This window comes from Eurosta solidaginis, chromosome 5 (genome assembly GCF_040869045.1).
Source record: "Eurosta solidaginis isolate ZX-2024a chromosome 5, ASM4086904v1, whole genome shotgun sequence".
Classification (NCBI taxonomy): Eukaryota; Metazoa; Arthropoda; class Insecta; order Diptera; family Tephritidae; genus Eurosta; species Eurosta solidaginis.
The window spans coordinates 44,770,748-44,779,418 of NC_090323.1; the positions used below are offsets into that span (position 1 = coordinate 44,770,748).

At 40.3% G+C, this 8,671-nt stretch overlaps 1 protein-coding gene across 26 annotated transcripts in view; it reads right to left on the reverse strand.

The window, feature by feature from the left end:
- The window catches only part of GlcAT-P (Glucuronyltransferase P), a 245,434-nt gene that overhangs the window by 229,018 nt on the left and 7,745 nt on the right, over positions 1 to 8,671 (reverse strand). The window lies entirely within an intron of this gene.

Genomic DNA, 8,671 nt, shown 5'->3' on the forward strand with positions numbered 1-8,671 from the left:
TAACCAAACGCTGAGCAAAAAAAATGTAAATTTAATTTTAATTTAAAAATATATTATTCGTGAGTCATAAATCTATGATTTTCTCTACTCATTCTGTTGTATTATTGATGATGAGCGGGTAGTTCTATATTATCTGTCAACACAGCTTTCAGATAAATGAAGAGTTTATATTACGTTGGCTAATGTGTTGTTGAAAATTGATATCACGTGGCGACTTTGTATAAGATATTTGTTTATAAAAAACATTTTATTCATTAGAAAAATAATCGATTATTGATTAGCGTTTTTTTTTTGTTTTTTATTGGACGTTGGGGTAGCGCACTACCCTCAAGTAGCCCAATGAAACCAGGCTAATTCTGTTCATGTGTCCACACGCCGTGGACTGCCTTTAGGCATAACGTCACGGGGGAAAGGCGATTTAGTCGCCACTAATTCGTATGCGCATTTCTCTGCGCTCCCTATCAGCATGCATCAACTTCGTCATAACTATAAAGGCCATCTTGCTCACAGCAGTCTAACAATCTATTTGTCCGCACATTCGTGGAACTAAATTCCTAACGGAAGACTCCTCTCCAAAAACTCTGTGTGCAGAGAGTCTTTCGCCGTAAAAACGAGGGCTGTGAAACATTACATGTTCTGCGTTTTCCATTTCGAAGGGACAGTGTGGACAGAAAGGATCCTCCTCTATCCCACGCTTATGTAGATATTCCTTGGTAGCCGCCGTGCCGCTCAATATCTGTGTGAGGTGGTAATTTAGTTCGCCGTGTTTTTGCTCCACTATTCCGATATATTCCGAACTAGCCTGAAGGTCCAGCGTCCTTTTCTCGATTCTTCCCACCGTTCTTGCCACCTAACTATTGTTCGTGACCTTGGGCTTTTCTTAGCATCTTCAGATGGTCGGCTGACTCCAATGCCATACAGATCGGCCATTTCACCTGTGAGTAGATCTACCGGGATTTTCCTGGATAAAACATCGATCGCGGCGTCGGATACCGTCCGATAAGCACATGCTATTCGTATAGCAATAATGCGGTAGGCTGCTAGTATAAGTTTTTGGTGGGTCATTTTAGATCCGTCCCATACTGGTGTTGCATATAACATTATCGAGTTGGTTACGTTGCATAAAAGCTGACGCGTAGCTTCGCATGGACCGCCGATATTGGGCATTATTCGCGTTAGGGATCCACTAACTGTAGAAACTTTCTCCGCCCACCGCCTCGAAGTGCTCCTTAAAAGTTAGTTTTGAGTCAATGATTGCTCCTAGATATTTCACGGAAGGCTTTGAAGTTATTTGATAATCTCCTATCGTTAGGACTAACTCATCCACAGTCCGCTTTGAGCTCACCAAAACCACTTCTGTCTTATTACTAGCCATCTCCAGCCCCATGTTCGTCAGCCGTTCCTTTATTTATATTGATTGGCGTTCGACTATGCACTATGATCGATACACACATAGTTGATATCAAACCAACATCGAATGTAGGTTATTCTATTTCCTTATTTAAGTGATAGATTATCAAAACAACTGTCGTTAGTTTTCCAACTATCGGTAAGGTGCCTCTCATATAAAGAGATATCAATCGCATTTCTTGCAGGGTATGTTTATATTTATACTCATATATGTAAGTATGTACTTTTACATTTGGAATCAGAAGAAAGCGTGTTGACATTTATCTGGATTTAGTTTCCGTTCTTACAATTTTGGTGCGATTGAGCAAATGAACTTTAAATGCGTAGAGCGTCGAAAGGTCTGAGTAGTGACTAAAATGAGAATACCTACATACTTTATTAATTATATATGTAAAAAAATAAATGTAAGGCGCGATAACCTCCGAAGAGATCTAAGGCCGAGCTTCTCTTCCAATTTGCGTCGTGCTCCTCTTGATTTTCCCTACAAATTGGCCGGACGGGACCTACATGTTTTATGCCGACTCCTAGCGGCATCTGCAAGGCAGATGAGTTTTCACTGAGAACTTTTCATTCCAGAAATACGCTCAGAGCGCTTGCCAAATACTGCCGAGGGTCGACCCCGCTTAGAAAATTGAAAAACCTTATTTCTAAAATGTTGATGTTGCTTTGCCCGGGGTGTGAACCCAGGGCATACGGTGTGGTAGGCGGAGCACGCTACCATCACATCACGGTGGCCGCCGTATGTATGTGTGGATAATTAAATAAAAAAACTTAAAAGTAACGCAATAATTAATCATTACGAATTAGGTAATGATAATGTGCGTTATGACTTAAAATGGGCGATAATGAATGGACACTGTACATTGGGGAAAAGAGTGCTTTACTCAGAGAAACAAATAGTGAAGCCCCTTTAGCAGATTTGCCAACAGACTGGGAATTGGATGTAAATTGAAATGATTTTCTTTAATAATTTGGGCAAAATTTAAACAGCGTGGCATAAGGACGGACAAGGCGACAGCTGTTTCGATTATACCTTGTAAATCTCTTCAAAGTGTGTCGTTGGGTTTATTTTTCGTATCTCTCTTGATTTTTTTCGTTTATTGCTAAGTGTTTTTGGGTTTTTAGCCTTCTCGTTTGCTTTGCTTTTAGTAATCCAGGTTTAAATGTTCGAATGTTTTGTATAAATGACATCGATTTCGCTGTAAGTCCGTGAGTTGAGAGCTCTAGCAAGTTGGTCACATCATGCTGAGACAGTACAATGTTTGGGAATACCCTGTTGTTGTTGTTGTAGCGATAAGGACACTCCCCGATGGCCTTGGGGAGTGTTATCGATGTTGATGGTCCTTTGCCGGATACAGATCCGGTACGTTGCGGTACCAAGCCCGACCATCTCGGGAACGATTTGTTATGACCACATGCGAACTTCTAGGCCACACCGCCTTCCCACCCCCTAGATTCGTGAGGAGTTCGGGGTCGTCAGAGCTTCGGCTGTTAATCAAACAGGATTCGCCACGGAGAGGCGAGGTTGACAATTGGTTTGGAGGAGCTATATATTGCGCTGGCAACCTGAAGGGTTGCGCTACACAACCCCTGGAATCTGTTTGGTATTTTAGAAGCCTCTTAAGACAGGCATACCTACCGCGGGAATACCCTATGAACTGGTTGCTTTGTGAAGATCGATTCAAAGAGCTTGGGAATAGCACTGAGTTTAGAAGTTTACTTAGGAACTCAGTACACGTTTTCAGCACAAAAGATGGTAATTCATCAGTTGCGCTAAGTAGGAAATTTTCAAGCTTTCCACTTAGGAAATTTTCAAGCTTTATAAATTTCGGTGCTGGTCCTATGGTAAAAGGACGATGAGATTTAATTCGAGTTGATCTTCTAACTACTCCGAGCGGCATCTGCAAAGTAGATGGAATTTCTCTCAGAAGCTTTTCAAGGCAAAAATACACTCGGATTGTTTGCCAAATTGTTTTCTAATTGAAAAAACTTGGTTTTTAATTTCCGATGTTGCTTTGACCGGGACTTGAACACAGGATCTTTGGTTAGGTCGGCTATACACGTTACCGCCCTACAACGGCAGGCGACAAACAAGTGCGGGAGAAAAATTAATTCCCGAACGGGAACACTGTCGGCTTTTTAAATTGTCCATCGGACGCTATTACTGCCTTCAATATCTGTGAAAAGTTAAAAACCTAAACCGACTGAAATGTGAAAATATAGATGACGTCCGAATCAGATTGGGTGGAAAGAGAAGGCGAGAATTACTTATGATCGACCAAGCAGGTCTCACAACCTTGGACTAAGATTTGAAAAGAGGGGAATGTAAGCTTATGATGGGTTTTCTGACCGGACACTGCCTTCTGTCATCACTTGGCCTTAAATTAAGGCTTATCAGTAATCGCAGATGAAGGAAGTGTGGGTTGGAAACGATCGACCACGTTTTATACTATTATAAAGAACCAAATAGCTATCAGATCTCGAAAAATCACGTGGAGTATGTCCTAGAAAGCTTATAGTATTTGCCAAGAGGATGGAGTTATTTTATAACAAAGGTATTGGTTTTCGATGGGATTTTTAGTTTGGTCGTTCAACACACTTCTGGTAACACAATAGGCTCATTCAGTCTACATGAGTTCCCCCACATTACGATCAGTTCGCTCAAAAACGAAGAAGTGTAATGAAGACGCTTTGCGACCTATCCCGACATCTGTAAGATGACCTGTGCAAGTGACAGATGAGATAATGTCGGCTAAGGTAGGTGCTGAAAGCTGCGAGAACCACGGGGTGTCAGGTTTGTCTTCCAAAGAAAGATGTGAGTAATATACTGAAAAAGCCATAGTGCAAGAGTATCCAGTAATGAGACTCTGAAAGACCAAATATGACATTCTCCTTCCAAAAAAGCCAAAAAATGTGTACTGTTCACCAGCCGCTCGTAGTACGCCAACTCTTTAAGAAGGCATATGAAAAAAGAATTCTCACACACCAGAACTTTGTAGTTATTCAAACTAATAGTACAGATAGTACAGAAAGGAAAGATAAAAATTAATATCTTATGGTTCTACTTCGATAAAGAAACCGGTTTAAACGTTCAGGACCACTTAAAACCGATCTTAACAGAACCGGCTACTTGAATAGTCCCAACTGCACATCACAAATAGTTATTACGATTTCAAATTAAACAAGCTTAAAATAACAATTAGCATACATATGCCAACAAATAAAATATTGCAACAATAACAGGGTTAATCAAATGATTTCAAACACAAATAACGGTTTTAACTACTGTTATCGTCTTATAACCCAAGCCATTGATCTGAACCAAATATGGAAAGCTTTGACTCGGCATCAGTGATGCCAGAGTGCTAGATTTCAAAACTACTACAGAACTGGCAAACTTCTCAACACTTAAAACATTAAATTCATTTTGATCTATTTTGGTCGATAGTTGAATGCTTATATAGGTTGAGTATTAATAAGTTATAATTTTTGTCTATATTTGTCAACTTTTGATATATTGAAAGCTACATATACCGAGATACATTTATCAGTTAATTTTTTTTTTTTTTTTTTTGTTTTTGCTGACGTTATCAACTCTGGAAATATTGAAAACACCTTAAGAACCTTGAAATTCACACTTGCACTAATTGCACATTATTTCATTACTATTAGCTCAAATCTATTTTAAATAGAAACTAGTTCTGATATGAAGACGAACTGGTTCATGTCATAATTGGCATTAGGCAAGTGTGGGAGCAATGTAATATAAAATATTCGACAGCGTTTTTCGGCCAAAGAAAATGGCTTGTCATCCCCTGGCTTATAACGAGCATGGGTCATTACTCCTTTCAAGCTGTAGAGGACTACTTCAGGAACAGATTTGACTTCACTAGATCTTATCTACGCCAACTGCTGAAGTTGCGCCCAAGTCTTAGAACTTAGTCAAGGTCAAAAAATGAAGGGTACCGAAGGCACTGAAGAGTTCTTCACTTAATAATAGGAAACCGAGTCGTGCCTAGTAATATTTTTTAACAAACTGCGGGAGCGGAAGTGCAGCCAAGTAGAGGTATGCAGCAGAGAGGTGTTCTGTCCCACCTCATATGGTTTGTATTCATAGACGAACTACTCTCCAAGACCTCGAATCGAAGGACTGCTAATTTATGACCTATGCTGAAGATCTTGAAATCCTTAACGAGGGGAAATCTCTGGGAATCCTGAGGAGCCTTGTGCAGAGCAACCTAGGTACGGTGGATAGATAGTGTGTATGGGATTATAGGGGCTGTGTAGCTTAACCGTTTCAATGGGTTATCAGCACAATTTATAGCTTATTTAAACGAAATTGCCACCGCGCCTAATCGTGGCGATTCCTGTTTTGTTAGCAGGCGAGGCTCTGGCGACTCCAAGCTTCTCACGAAAGGAGGGGCTGAATGACCTAGAAGGCTCAAGTGGACATATCAAACTGTAAAAGAGATGGTCGGGCTAGTATCTTAATGGTGTTACTTTATGGAACGTACCGGATCTAACGCCAAAGTACCATCAACATCGATAAAACTCCCTAAAACCTTCCGGCAGGTAGAGTAGAAAACGAAAAAGGTTGTCTGAAGCCTGCGGTTTAGCTGTAAACCCCAATCAAGCATAGTTAATTATATTTATTCATTGGCGGAACTTAGCCGGTACTATCCGGAAGGGCTAAAAACTTTAGCATTAAACCTACTTCATAGCAAATTGCCATGGAATCTTAATACAAGGGCAGAGCTCAGAAAACCACGATGTACTGACTGTATGATATGGTGCTCAAGTCGTTATTCTCCTGTGGAGGTTTAGCCTGGTGGAACGCACTACGCGCTGCTTCTAATGTGAAAAAACTCGAATGGATGCAACGAATGGCCTGATTGGAAATTTACTAGTTTCCACTCCATCCTTAGAAAAACAGATTACTGTGCACCAGTTTCTACCCGGCTGTTAACTTCACACCTTATATCGCCGATCCCATGGAAGACTAGCCGTTTCAAACTCCCAGGGAAGACTAATACGGATATTTATGACCCCAGAACACCATCTACATAATGAGGTGGGGGTACTCCCCATTAGGGAGAGCAATGAAATGCTAACCGAACAGTTTCTGTTGAATGAGGCTACAGCGCCCAGGGGCTTAAGGGGTAATCTCCGTAAGCATTATGAGGAAATACGGCACCTGAGAACAAAGCCGTATGAAGCAAAAAAAGACAACCAGGTCCTCAGTGATATCCACAAACAGGCGTCGGACCTCTATGCCTGGAATTTCCCGGCGAATCCAGTACTTAGAACCAACGCCTCACACCCACCCCTTTCATTATGGTCCATCCTTCTTGAAACAGCAATTTTCCTAGGACTACGGTTATAGGACATTGATGACAATTTGTGATAGGTCGCACCTATTGAATGGGGCGAATCACTGCTACAACAACAACAACAACAACTAACACGGTTTATGCTCGCGTGGAAAACTAGCACGTTTCACGACCAACTCAAAGAAGAACGGAAAGGTGTTAGTCTTCCATGGGACCGACGATATACCCTCGAGGAAAGAGTAGAGTGGGGGACTTATCTGAGGCAGGGGTCGGGTGAAATTTTTTACGAATGGAGTAATGCTAGATGAGATGATTGCTGAAGGGAAGGGTAGAAGTATTCTGCCAAGGACCCGTAGTGAGCTGAAAGGGTTTTCTAGCAGATAAGATGCAAGATATTTCAAGTAGCCAAGGATGCGGTGAGCGGGATGCTAAGCAGTGATTCATGTGTTATGTACTTTAACATCTGCACGGATAGTCATATTAAAACCATAACATTTAGCTCTCTGTCATATCGATCTACTTATTGGTAAAGATTATCTAGTTGTAAATGCATACCAATATCCTTCGAAATCTCCACATAAATTTCTTAGGCCAAACTGGTACATGTGAACCGGAGATGAATGCAAGTAAGGAGCTGGGAACATCGGTAGCGCACTTGTAGCCTGTTTCTTGAAAGGTGTACTTCAGATCAATTAAACAATCATTTGTGCTGAGATCCTTCTGACCGGTTGTTGATGCCATGCGTTCAGCGCAGCTATCAGGGTTTACTAGAGATCATTGATTGGAGTGTGGTTAGAAGATTTCCTTATAGGAATACGTGCAGAGGAGCTCATAATTATAGACAACCCCATCTGCCTTAGTAGCGTGGAGGACGATAAGTTTAACTGTCAAGCCTTTGGAGAGATAATGTTTAAATATCTCGGTATGGATGTTTACGAATTAGGGAGGAAATTTTGTTTGTCGATATTCGAATTGTCTGGAAAATTATTGTAGCTGTACAGCGATTCATCTAATGAGTACCAGCCAGTGTCGCCGTTATGTTGGCTAATAAGGCACCACTGTACATGTTTCCTAATAAGCTGTTTATATAGTTGGGACACCGGTATCCCAACTTAACCTATGCCATTATTTAAGGCCAAATTAAACTTCCTTAACCCTAACGCCATAGTCGTAACCATACCCATATCCATAACCATCTCCAATGTGATCGATTAATGGTGCCTTAACCCAAAAATCGTGAAAATTTCATAAAAATTAAGAAAACGCAAAAATATACAAACATATTCCACAAAAAATAAGGCTCTTAGTCATAACGTATCCAAAACAATGAATAAAATCTACAAAAAGTTATTAAATTCACCAACTCAAATATATTTAGGTTATGGATATGGCGAGAAACCAAAAACCAATTGGTTGGCTATGGTATAGTTATGGCGTTAGCGTTATGGTATGGCACCGTTAATCGATTACATTGATTTCCATAAGGTAGGTTCGATCAGCTGTTTTATCTGATTATGATTTTATGGTTATAAGTCACCATTAATTGGCCCTTTACTGTATTGAATGGCAACTTAAATTGAGGTTATGTTGCGAATAGAGTGTAAAGTAGTAGAAGAAAGCAGTCGGATGGAGTGGAATGAAGAACAGAAGGAAGTGCAGGGTTGCATTGCAAAATACACCATCAATCTTTGTATCAATATTGAAGATAAATATTGAAAAAATAACTAAATACCTGAATATGAGCAAATATTTTCTCTTAATTACTGCAAATAAGGTGTCCTAAATGCTATATTTTCCAAACCTATTACAATTTATGTCTGTTTAAAATTTAACTTGAAATTCTTTAAAGATTTTCGTAATATGGCCATTAGTGATGGTTGTGTGTGGATGCGATGTTTTGGGCGATCAGCTGTTAGTTGCGCTACTTGGTA